Genomic DNA, 13,658 nt, shown 5'->3' with positions numbered 1-13,658 from the left:
AAACAGTTCTATTTTTGTTTCATCAGCCCAGAGGACATTTCTCCAAAAAGTATGATCTTTGTCCCCATGTGCAGTTGCAAACCGTAGTCTGGCTTTTTCTATGGTGGTTTTGGAGCAGTGGCTTCTTCCTTGCTGATCAACCTTTTCAGGTTATGTCGATATAGGACTCGTTTTACTGTGGATATAGATACTTTTGTACCTGTTTCTTCTAGCATCTTTACAAGGTATTTTGCTGTTGTTCTGGGATTGATTTGCACTTTTCACACCAAAGTACATTCATCTCTAGGAGACAGTACTTGTCTCCTTCTTGAGCAGCATGATGGCTGCGTGGTCCCATGGTGTTTATACTTGTGTACTATTGTTTGTACAGATGAACGTGGTGCCTTCAGGCATTTGGAAATCGCTCCCAAGGATGAACCAGGCTTGTGGAGGTCTCTATTTTTTTCTGAGGTCATGATTTCTTTTCATTTTCACATGATGTCAAGCAAAAAGGCACTGAGTTTGAAGGTAGGCCTTTAAATACATCCACAGGTACACCTCCAATTGACTCAAATGATGTCAATTAGCCTAACGCAAGCTACTAAAGCCATGACATAATTTTCTGGAATTTTCCAAGCTTTTTAAAGCACAGTCAACTTAGTGTATGTCAAATCAAATCAAAAGTATTTATATAGCCCATCTTACATCATCTGATATATCAAAGTGCTGTACAGAAACCCAGCCTAAAACCCCAAACACCAAGCAATGCAGGTGTAGAAGCACAGTGGCTAGGAAAAACTCCCTAGAAAGGCCAAAACCTAGGAAGAAACCTAGAGAGGAACCAGGCTATGAGGGGTGGCCAGTCCTCTTCTGGCTGTGCCGGGTGGAGATTATAACAGAACATGGCCGAGATGTTCATAAATGACCAGCATGGTCAAATAATAGTAATCACAGTGAACAGGTCAGGGTTCCATAGCCGCAGGCAGAACAGTTGAAACTGGAGCAGCAGCACGGCCAGGTGGACTGGGGACAACAAGGAGTCATCATGCCAGGTAGTCCTGGGGCATGGTCCTAGGGCTCAGGTCCTCCGAGAGAGAGAAAAAAAAGAAAGAGAGAAAGAGAATTAGAGAGAGCATACTTAAATACACACAGGACACCGGATAAGACAGGAGAAATACTCCAGATATAACAGACTGACCCTAGCCCCAAGACACATAAACTACTGCAGCATAACTACTGGAGGCTGAGACAGGAGGGGTCAGGAGACACTGTGGCCCCATCCGATGATACCCCCGGACAGGGCCAAACAGGCAGGATATAACCCCACCCACTTTGCCAAAGCACAGCCCCACACCACTAGAGAGATTCCTTCATCCACCAACTTACCATCCTAAGACAAGGCCGAGTATAGCCCACAAAGATCTCCGCCACGGCACAACCCAAGGAAGACCACGTCAGTGACTCAACCCACTCAAGTGACGCACCCCTCCTAGGGACGGCATGGAAGAGCACCAGTAAGCCAGTGACTCAGCCCCTGTAATAGGGTTAGAGGCAGAGAATCCCAGTGGAGAGAGGGGAACCGGCCAGGCAGAGACAGCAAGAGTGGTTCGTTGCTCCAGTGCCTTTCCGTTCACCTTCACACTCCTGGGCCAGACTACACTCAATCATAGGACCTACTGAAGAGATGAGTCTTCAATAAAGACTTAAAAGCTGAGACCGAGTCTGCGTCTCTCACATGGGTAGGCAGACCATTCCATAAAAAATTGAGCTCTATAGGAGAAAGCACTGCCTCCAGCTGTTTGCTTAGAAATTCTAGGGACAATTAGGAGGCCTGCATCTTGTGACCGTAGCGTATGTATAGGTATGTACGGCAGGACCAAATCGGAAAGATAGGTAGGAGCAAGCCCATGTAATGCTTTGTAGGTTAGCAGTAAAACCTTGAAATCAGCCCTTGCCTTAACAGGAAGCCAGTGTAGGGAGGCTAGCACTGGCGTAATATGATAACATTTTTTGGTTCTAGTCAGGATTCTAGCAGCCGTATTTAGCACTAACTGAAGTTTATTTAGTGCTTTATCCGGGTAGCCGGAAAGTAGAGCATTGCAGTAGTCTAACCTAGAAGTAACAAAAGCATGGATACATTTTTCTGCATCATTTTTGGACAGAAAGTTTCTGATTTTTGCAATGTTACGTTGATGGAAAAAAGCTGTCCTTGAAACAGTCTTGATTTGTTCGTCAAAAGAGAGATCAGGGTCCAGAGTAACGCCGAGGTCCTTCACAGTTTTATTTCAGATGACTGTACAGCCATCAAGATGAATTGTCAGATTCAACAGAAGATCTCTTTGTTTCTTGGGACCTAGAACAAGCATCTCTGTTTTGTGCGAGTTTAAAAGTAGAAAGTTTGCAGCCATCCACTTCCTTATGTCTGAAACACAGGCTTCTAGCGAGGGCAATTTTGGGGCTTCACCATGTTTCATTGAACTGTACAGCTGTGTGTCATCCGCATAGCAGTGAAAGTTAACATTATGTTTTCAAATGACATCCCCAAGAGGTAAAATATATAGTGAAAACAATAGTGGTCCTAAAACGGAACCTTGAGGAACACCAACATTTACAGTTGATTTGTCAGAGGACAAACCATTCACAGAGACAAACTGATATGTTTCCGACAGATAAGATCTAAACCAGGCCAGAACTTGTCCGTGGAGACAAATTTTAGGTTTCCAATCTCTCCAAAAGAATGTAGTGATCGACGGTATCAAAAGCAGCACTAAGGTCTAGGAGCACGAGGACAGATGCAGAGCCTCGGTCTGATGCCATTAACCTGTCTGGGCCAGTGGGACGCTTGCGTCCCACCCTAATCAACAGCCAGTGGAATCGCGTCGCGCTAAAAGCAAAACCTCATAAATGCTATAACTTCAATTTCTCAAACATATGACTATTTTACACCGTTTTATAGATACACCTCTCCTGAATCGAACCACGTTGTCCGATTTCAAAAAGGCTTTACAGCAAAAGCAAAACATTAGATTATGTCAGCAGAGTACCCAGCCAGAAATAATCACACAGCCATTTTCAAAGCAACTAGCATGCATCACAAATACCCAAAACACAGCTAAATGCAGCACTAACCTTTGAAAACCTTCATCAGATGACACTCCTAGGACATCATGTTACACAATACATGCATTTTTCGTTCGATAAAGTTCATATTTATATATAAAAACAGCATTTTACATCGGCGCATGACGTTCAGAAAATCTTTTCCCTCAAATGCTTCCGGTTTATTAGCGCTACAATTTACAAAATTACTATTCGAAAACATTGTTAAAATGTAATATTGTCATTCAAAGACTTATAGATTAACATGTCTTGAATGCCATCGCTATGCCAGATTTAAAAATAACTTTACTGGGAAATCACACTTTGCAATAAACGACGTGGTATGCCCAGAAAAAAAGTCTAGGCTATACATGTTGGAGCCAACTTGGAACGATCAACCATCAAACATACTATTGTAAATAATACCTTACCTTTGATTATCTTTATCAGAAGGCATTTCTAGGGATCCCAGGTCCATAACAAATGTAGTTTGTTCATACAAGTTAATAATTTATGTCCCAATAGTGTTAGCGCGCACCGAAGGCTAGTGAAAATGTACCGTGTGCGTCTGACTTGTCGTCAGGAATGAGCAAAAAATATATATTTAAGTTCGTTCAAACATGTCAAACGTTGTATAACATAAATCTTTTGGGCCTTTTTCAACCAGGGCTTCAATAATATTCCATTGGGACGGTTGCATTGTTTTTCAAAACGTTTCGAAAAGGGAGAGTAGTCATGGGCGCCGACGTCACAATGGTAATGGCCCATCCCCTGTGACCAAGTGCCACAGCCTCTCTTTGGGTCAGTTACTACCATAGGAGACTCAAACCACTTTGTAAAGACTGGGGACATCTAGTGGAAGCCATAGGAAGTGCTAAATGATTCACAAGCCCCTGTGTGTTTCAATGGCAAATGTTTGAAGTGTAATCCACACATCAGATTTCAGTTTCCTGTCAGGATTTGTCTCAGGGTTTTGACTAACATATGAGTTCTGTTATACTCACAGACACCATTCAAACAGTTTTAGAAACTTTAGGGTGTTTTCTATCCAATCACTTATCACAATTATATGCATATTCTAGTTACTGGGCAGGAGTAGTAACCAGATTAAATCGGGTACGTTTTTTATTCGGCCGTGCAAATACTGCCCCCTAGCCCTAACAGGTTAAAAGGTCATTTACCACCTTGACAAGTGCAGTCTCAGTGCTATGATGGGGTCTAAAACCAGACTGAAGCATTTCGTATACATTGTTTGTCTTCTTGAAGGCAGTGAGTTGCTGCGCAACAGCTTTTTCAATTTTTTTTGAGAGGAATGGAAGATTCGATATAGGCCGATTCGTTTTTTATATTTTCTGGGTCAAGGTTTGGCTTTTTCAAGAGAGGCTTTATTACTGCCACTTTTAGTGAGTTTGGTACACATCCGGTGGATAGAGAGCTGTTTATTATGTTCAACATAGGAGGGCCAAGCACAGGAAGCAGCTCTTTCAGTAGTTTAGTTGGAATAGGGTCCAGTATGCAGCTTGAAGATTTAAAGGCCATGGTTATTTTCATCATTGTGTCAAGAGATATAGTACTAAAACACTTGAGTGTCTCCCTTGATCTTAGGTCCTGGCAGAGTTGTGCAGACTCAGAACAATTGAGCTTTGGAGGAATACACAGATTTAAAGAGGAGTCAATAATTTGCTTTCTAATGATCATGATCTTTTCCTCAAAGAAGTTCATGAATTTATTACTGCCAAGCTAGTCGGAAGACTTCCAGTTTGGTGTTGCGCCATTTCGTTCCAATTTTCCGGAAGCTTGCTTCAGAGCTCGGGTATTTTTGTTTACCAGGGAGCTAGTTTCTTATGACAAATGTTTTTAGTTTTTAGGGGTGCAACTGCATCTAGGGTATTGTGCAAGGTTAAATTAAGTTCCTCAGTTAGGTGGTTAACTGATTTTTGTCCTCTGACGTCCTCGGGTAGGCAGAGGGAGTCTGGAAGGGCATCAAGGAATCTTTGGGTTGTCTGAGAATTTATAGCACAACTTTTGATGCTCCTATGTAAACTTCTGACCCACTGGAATTGCAATACAGTGAATTATAAGTGAAATAATCTGTCTGTAAACAATTGTTGGAAAAATTACTTGTGTCATGCACAAAGTAGATGTCCTAACCAACTTGCCAAAACTATAGTTTGTTAACAAGACATTTGTGGAGTGGTTGAAAAACGAGTTTTAATGACTCCAACCTAAGTGTATGTAAACTTCCGACTTCAACTGTAGGTTGATGGGGGTGGTAATGTGTGACTCGGCCTATGGAGCACCCATACAGCGCTCTTAACGTCCATGGGAATGGAGAGGTGCTGAGTGGGGATGCCCAGCTCAGACGCCAGTGTAGGGCCCTTAAACTCTCATCGGCCCCAGAGCCGATGAGTACCCGGAGAGATTTTGACTGGTTTCCCCACACCAAGATGGCATGAAAAGGGGTACGAGTAAGGGGAGAGGAAAAGTTCTCCGTTTGGCCCACCAGAGTACTCGCTCCTACAGGTGAGCCTGGTTTTTTAGTGGACAGGTGGCCACGAAATGTCCAGCAATACAGGCAACTCTTAGTGTGAAGCCTGTATAGCCAGCCGTTCATCTGGGGACAGCTCTACCTAGTTGCATCAGCTCGGAATGAGATGAATTGGCAGACTTCGGAGACTCTCGGGGGAACTCGGGTACCCTCAGGTTCTCTCGGCAACGGAGCCATCGGGGACTTCCGTAATGTCTCGGAGGCGAGGTGGAAGCCTTGAGCGGGCGAGTGAAATCGAACCTACTCTCCTTCCTTCGCTCCCGTAGTCGCCCATCTATCCTAATGGTCAAGGTGATGAGCGAGTCGAGATCCGTTGGTAGTTCCTGTGCTACAAGCTCGTCCTATACTTCCTCCGATACTCCGTGCAGAAACATGTCGAACAATGCTTCCGGGTTCCAGGCACTCTCAGCCGCCAACGTGAGAAAGTCCACCGCGTAGTCTGCCACACTATGTCCTTGAGTGACCCAACCAGAGCCTGGACTTGAACCCAAGCCAAAGGTGCTTTAACAAAGTATTGAGAAAAGGGTCTGAATACTTATGTAAATGTTATATTTTAGTTTTTTAAATGTAAATTTGGTAAAATGTGCAATTTCCTTTGTCATTATGGAGTATTGTGTGTAGATTGATGAGGGGTTTGGGTTAGGGAATACTTTCTGAAAGCACTGTATACAGCTGTTTGAATAGCAGCCTCTCACATGAATGTTTGGTTATGGTGTTCATTCATATTTGGATTCAGCCACGCAGGTTTGGGACTCGGAGTCACAACTATATCTCTCTGCTTTAATTATTAGAGACATAAAAAAGATACATTTGGACTCCATTTAACCTTGGGTTGCCCTGAATTCTAAAAGCCAAAACTCTGACGTGATTCTGAGGAAACTGCCAGAGGAAGCAACTCATAGAGTTACATATTGACAATGCTATCTATGCATCATAAATACACAGAGATGTCCTCAACATCTGAAAAAGTCATGATTACAGTCTTCTTCTCAGGTTCAGCCTGAGGATTCTTTTCAATTGGCCCTCATTTGTTAAATCATCAATCGGAATGTATCGTGTACACACCCTGACACCTTTTCTTTAGCCTTGAGCATTTAAATACACATTTGGGCCAAATATTGAAAACACAACCCGAGGCTGAACCACTACTACAGTACGTCTGGTCCTGAATGAGCACACAGCACCCTCTAGCATCCTGTGTGTGAACTGCATGTCTGGGCGTAGAGGAGCTGGATCTGGAAAGCAGGACATCTGTTGGACTTGGCAGTACTGTGGGAACTTGGAGCAGGAGAGTGCCAAAGACTGACTCACACACCCTCTGTCACGCACATACTGTATGCCTGCATGCAAGCATGCACGTGTGCAGACACACTTGCATTTAGGCATATACTGTATATATACACACACACACACACATACAAACAAACAAGTCTGTCTGTCCTGTCTGTCTGTTACACAATTGTGGATTAAGCAACATAGATCTCACTGTGTCTAGCAATCAGTCCTCCATTCCCATCATCATTCAGGCATAGACAGTATTTCAGACAGTTTGAAAACGTATGGGACACAGACTAGAACACAATCTGCTGCATGCAGGGAGTACCTGCTCCAGTGTCCTTTCAATGATCTGGGCGAATGATCTGGGTGAATGATACATTATATACACTACTCCGGTGACAGATGTAAATTACATTTGTAACTCCAAACTCCACTGTACTGTAAGAACTCGCCCGGTGCATTCCCAACTCCTCTGTTGACACCCATCCACTTACACACACACGCACACACACCAGCACACAACCACATCCATGCACACACACACACACAAACACACCAGCATACACACACATAAACACACACAGACACATTGTGAGAATGCAAGCATACACACATGCAAAATGCTGCAGGCAGGGAGTACCTGCTCCAGTGTTCTTTCAATAATCTGGGTGTATGATGTACAGTACCAGTCAAAAGTTTGGACACACCTACTAATTCAAGGGTTTTTCTTATTTTTACTATTTTCTACATTATAGAATACTAGTGAAGACATCAAAACTATGAAATAACACACATCAAATCATGTAGTAACCAAAAAAGTGTTAAACAAATCAAAACATCTGTCCTCAACAGGTAAAAAAATTGTTTAACAAATTAAAATATATTTTCGATTTTCGATTCTTCAGTAGCCACCCTTTGCCTGGATGACAGCTTTGCACATTCTTGGCATTCTCTCAACCAGCTTCATGAGTTAGTCACCTGGCATTTTTATCTGGTGTGCCTTGTTAAAAGTTAATTTGTGGAATTTCTTTCCTTCTTAATGCGTTTGAGCCAATCAGTTGTGTTGTGACGAGGCAGGGGTGGTATACAGAAGATAGCCCTATTTGGTAAAAGACCAAGTTCATATTATGGCAAGAACAGCTCAAATAAGCAAAGAGAAACAACAGTCCATCATTATTTTAAGACATGAAGGTCAGTCAATGCAGATCATTTCAAGAACTTTTAAAGTTTCTTCAAGTGCAGTCTCAAAAACCTTCAAGCGCTATGATGAAACTGGCTCTCATGAGGACCACCACTGGAAAGGAAGACCCAGAGTTACCTCTGCTGCAGAGTATAAGTTCATTAGTTACCAGCCTCAGACATTGCAGCTCAAATAAATGCTTCACAGAGTTCAAGTAACAGACACATCTCAACATCAACTGTTCAGAGTAGACTGCGTGAATCAGGCCTTCATGGTCGAATTGCTGCAAAGAAACCACTACTAAAGGACACCAATAAGAAGAGACTTGCTTGGGCCAAGAAACACAAGCAATGGACATTAGACCGGTGGAAATCTGTCCTTTGGTCTGATGAGTCAAAATGTTTGATTTTTGGTTCCAACCGCCGTGTCTTTGTGAGACGCAGAGTAGGTGAATGGATGATCTCCGCATGTGTGGTTCCCTCTGTGAAGCATGGAAGAGGTGTGATGGTGTGGGGGTGCTTTTCTGCTGATACTGTCAGTGATTTATTTAGAATTCAAGGCACACTTAACCAGCATGGCTACCACAGCATTCTGCAGTCATACACCATCCCATCTGGTTTGCGCTTAGTGGGACTATCATTTGTTTTTCAACCGGACAATGACCCAACACACCTCCAGGCTGTGTAAAGGCTATTTGACCAAAAAGGAGAGTGATGGAGCCCTGCATCAGATGACCTGGCCTTCACAATCACCCGACCTCAACCCAATTGAGATGGTTTGGGATGAGTTGGACCACAGAGTGAAGGAAAATCAGCCAACAAGTGCTCAGCATACAGTATGTGGGAACCCCTTCAAGACTGATGGAAAAGCATTCCAGGTGAAGCTGGGTGAGAGAATGATAAGAGTGTGCAAAGCTGTCATCAAGGCAAAGGGTGGCTACTTTGAAGAATCTAAAATCTATTTAGATTTGTTTACACTTTTTTGGTTATTAAATGATTCCATATGTGTTGATGTCTTCACTATTATTCTACAATGTAGAAAATAGTAAAAATAAAGAAAAACCCTTGAATGAGTAGGTGTGTCCAAAGTTTTGACTGGTACTGTATAGAAACTAAAAATAAATAATTGCACACACCTCTAACTACAAGACTTTTTAACAAAGTCCCACTCTCCATTCAGGCATGTAGAAAAATGTATTTTATCTTGCCTTACTGAACATCCCAACAACTATGTTTTTTTTATAGAATACATTCTATAGGTCGTTATCAATAAAATGTCAAACTGTGTATAGGTATTTATCAATAAAACGTCACAATAAGGTACAGAGCACTCGATTTGCTTGTTGAGTGGCTAAAATCATTGACAACTGCGTGCGGTTTTCAAGGGATTGTTAAATAAATGTTGACTATTTAGTTGTTGTATCATCACCTCTTTAAGAGCATAGTCAGAACAACACATTGCAGATTATTCCATGCCAAACAATTGCACACATTTAGTTCTATCATCAGAGTTATACAGCAAGAAACGACATGCTTTTCATGATCAGTAGACATCAATTGTTCATGTAATTTCAGATACGTGATGGTAGCCTCACGATATCTCCTAATATTGGCCAACATTAATATGATATTTGAGTGATAGGCCTACAAGTGAATACAAGTGAACTATACTTGACAAGGATGAGTGAATTAGTTGAATTTCCCATCCTTTGTGGGCCTGACTGTCAAGCAGCAGAAGGGAGCATTTGCTGATATACTGTCATCTGATCATGTTTACTTTGCAAGCTACCAGTAGAAACTTTGTACCGTTGGCTAAAAATTGTGGTAAGTAGACCTAACGTAGGCAACTTTTTTCTGAAACCAACATAGGTCTACCTTGCGAAGTTAGCTAACATTATCCCCTTTTTGACGTTTGTTTTTAAGTGTTTAATCACGATTGCTGCTGACAGACATGATAGGCTACATTGATGTACCACATCAAATTGGCTAGCGAGTTAATAACATATCAAGTCAATATGGCTAGTTAACAAGCTAACTTTCAGGGGATAAATGGCTATATACAAATATTGTTTGATTTGCTTGCCATCAAAAGTGGTGATGACAACAGGCCGACTGACAACTTTACCAGGACAAGGACTTGCCGAAAAGCCTCATCTCTGATGAAACAAGCTACTGTAAATGACACGTTGTTTGCTAGCTACATGATAAATACATAGGCTACCCCCGCGTGTCTGAAAATACATGATCAACTGATGTCTACTGATCATGAATAGCATGCAGTTACTGCTGTATGACTCTGATGGAGCTAAATGTGGAAGAATCCGAAATGTGGAGTTCTGAATATGCTCTTCAAGAGGTGATGATATTAAAACCGTGAAAACGGCAACGTAGTTGTCAATGGTTTTAGCGGAGCTGCGGGTCTCCTTGCCACCCAGCAGCCAATTAGAACACTGCACCGTATTGTGACATTTCATTGATAACGACCTATACACAGTGCAACCGTCAAAAGGAATATGGGGAAATATAAACACACTTTAAATATAATGCCAGGCTGCCATTATCAATACGAATTTGTTGCTCGTTGACGTTCCTGGTTAAATAGAGGTTAAATAAAATAATATCGTACAGGGACAAGAGCAACATAATATTTTGTGTCTTTTTACATTCCAATTAAACACAGACTGACTTAAAGAACTAACTGTTCTCTATGTTTTTCCTTGTCAAACCGTTTAAAAGTAATTTTATGTTGTGAACTGAATCATTGTGACAGTTATAGTGTTCTGTCAAGGGCTGGGCATGTTGCCGACTTAGCTCTGACTAGGCAATGGGTTTCTACTGCCAGCTCTGGACAGACATGAATCAGCCTGAATCAAGGTTACTGTATCAATGCCAATGAAATTCAAACTTGTGTAATGTTTTTTTTTAGTTTTTTTTTAGCACTGTGGTTAGACATTGGGAAAATCAGAGGGGATACAGGCAGGAGAGAGATACAGGTTGAAGGGTTGGAGCGGTGATTAAACCCTGGTCTTTGTTGGGGGGAGGAGTATACATGTTTCTAACCCAGGAGCTTTACCACTAGATGACGGGCTCTGCACAATCTTGTGTGGTCTTGGCCTAAATTCCAAAACACTAATTCCAAATTGACCAAATTGTCCCTATGGGTGTTCATTGTCTGTCTGTCTGTCTGTCTGTCTGTCTGTCTGTCTGTCTGTCTGTCTGTCTGTCTGTCTGTCTGTCTGTCTGTCTGTCTGTCTGTCTGTCTGTCTGTCTGACATACAATTCATAAATGATAAAATAATATTAATCATAAGTAACATGCAACATAAATAATAAATACATTTATGAATTCCCGGGACACCCCCACACATACAGTGCCTTCGAAAAGTATTCAGACCCCTTGACTTTTTCCACATTTTGTTAGGTTCCAGCCTTATTCTAAAATTGATTTAATTGTTTTTTTCCCTCATCAATCCACACACAATACCTCATAATGACAAAACAAAAGCAGGATTTTAGAAATGTTTGCTAATTTATCAAAAATAAAAACTGAAATATCACCTTTACGTAACTTTGGGGCGGCAGGTAGCCTAGTGGTTAGAGCGTTGGGCCAGTAACCGGAAGGTTGCTTGATTGAATCCCCGAGCTGACAAGGTAAACATTTGTCATTCTACCCCTAAACAAGGCAGTTAACCCACTGTTCCTAGGCCGTCATTGTAAATAAGAATTTGTTCTTAACTGACTTGCCTAGTTAAATGAAGGTTAAATAATAAAAGTATTCAGACACTTTACTCTATACTTTGTTGAAGCACCTTTGGCAGCGATTACAGCCTCAAGTCTTCTTGGGTATGACACTACAAGCTTGGCACACCTGTATTTGGGGAGTTTCTCCCATTCTTTTCTGCAGATCTGTCAAGCTCTGTCAGGTTGGATTGGGAGCGTCACTGCACAGCTAGTTTCAGGTCTCTCCAGAGATGTTCGATCAGGTTCAAGTCTGGGCTCTGGCTGGGCCACTCAAAGACATTCAGAGACTTGTTCCGAAGCCACTCCTGCGTTGTCTTGGCTGTGTGCTTAGGGTCGTTGTCCTGCTGGAAGGTGAACCTTCGCCCCAGTCTGATGTCCTGAGCCTTCTGGAGATGGTTTTCATTAAGGATTTCTCTGTACTTTGCTCTGTACATCTTTCCCTTGATCCTGAATAGTTTCCCACTCCCTGTCGCTGAAAAACATCCCCACAGCATGATGCTTCCACCACCATGCTTCACCGTAGGGATGGTGCCAGGTTACCTCCAGACATGACGCTTGGCATTCAGGCCAAAGAGTTCAATCTTGGTTTCATCAGATCAGAGAATGTTGTTTCTCATGGTCTGAGAGTCTTTAGGTGCCTTTTGGCAAACTCCAAGCGGGCTGTCATGTGCCTTTTACTGAGGAGTGGCTTCCGTTTGGCCACTCTACCATGAAGGCCTGATTGGTGGAGTGCTGCAGAGATGATTGCCCTTCTAGAAGTTTCTCCCATCTCTACAGAGGAACTCTAGAGCTCTGATAGACTGACCATCGGGTTCTTGGTCACCTCCCTGATTGCTCAGTTTGGCCGGGAGGCCACCTCTAGGAAGAGTCTTGGTGGTTCCAAACTTCTTCCATTTAAGATTGATGGAGGCCACTGGGTTCTTGGGGACCTTCAATGCTGCAGAAATGTTTTGGTACCTTTCCCCAGATCTGTGCCTTGACACAATCCTGTCTCGGAGCTCTACGGACAATTCCTACGACCTCATGGCTTGTTTTTTGCTCTGACATGCACTGTCTACTGTGGGACCTTATATAGACAAGCGAGTGCCTTTGCAAATCATGTCTAATCAATTTCATTTACCACAGGTGGACTCCAATCAAGTTGTAGAAACATCTCAAGGATGATCAATGGAAACAGGATGCACCTGAGCTCAATTTCGAGTCTCATAGAAAAGGGTCTGAATACTTATGTCAATAAGGTAATTCTGTTTTTGCTTTGTCATTATGGGGCATTGTGTGTAGATTGCTGAAGAATTGTTTTATTTAATCCATTTTAGATAACGTTTAGATATAACGTAACAGATATAACGTAACAAAATGTGGAAAAGGTCAAGGGGTCTGAATACTTTCCGAAGGCACTGTAAAATGTTAATCTGTAGCTCAGTTGGTAGAGCATGGTGCTTGCAATACCATGATAGTGTGTTCAATTCCTGGAACCACCCATATGTAAAATGCATGCACGCATTGCTGTAAGAGGTTTTGGATAAAAGCGTCTGCTAAATGGCATGTATTATGTTATATTAAATTGTATGCATGTATTAAATTAAATGAGCAACCCTCATCCTTAGTGACCACGTTTTTGAATTTCCTGTTTGAATAACATCACTCTAATTAACTGATTTGATAAATGTAGTTAGATATGAACTAAATCTTGGATAAAAGCAGCTAATAAATGGCATATATTATTATACATACATTTGAAATCTATGTAATCTAGATCTGAATTCCAAAACACAAATGTATGACCAAATTGTCCTTATTTGTGTACACTATGATAATCATGTGATAAGTATAG

The sequence above is a fragment of the Salmo salar genome, chromosome 01 (genome assembly GCF_965601325.2).
Source record: "Salmo salar chromosome 01, fSalSal1, whole genome shotgun sequence".
NCBI classification, from domain to species: Eukaryota; Metazoa; Chordata; class Actinopteri; order Salmoniformes; family Salmonidae; genus Salmo; species Salmo salar.
Note: the sequence above shows the minus strand (reverse complement) of the source record.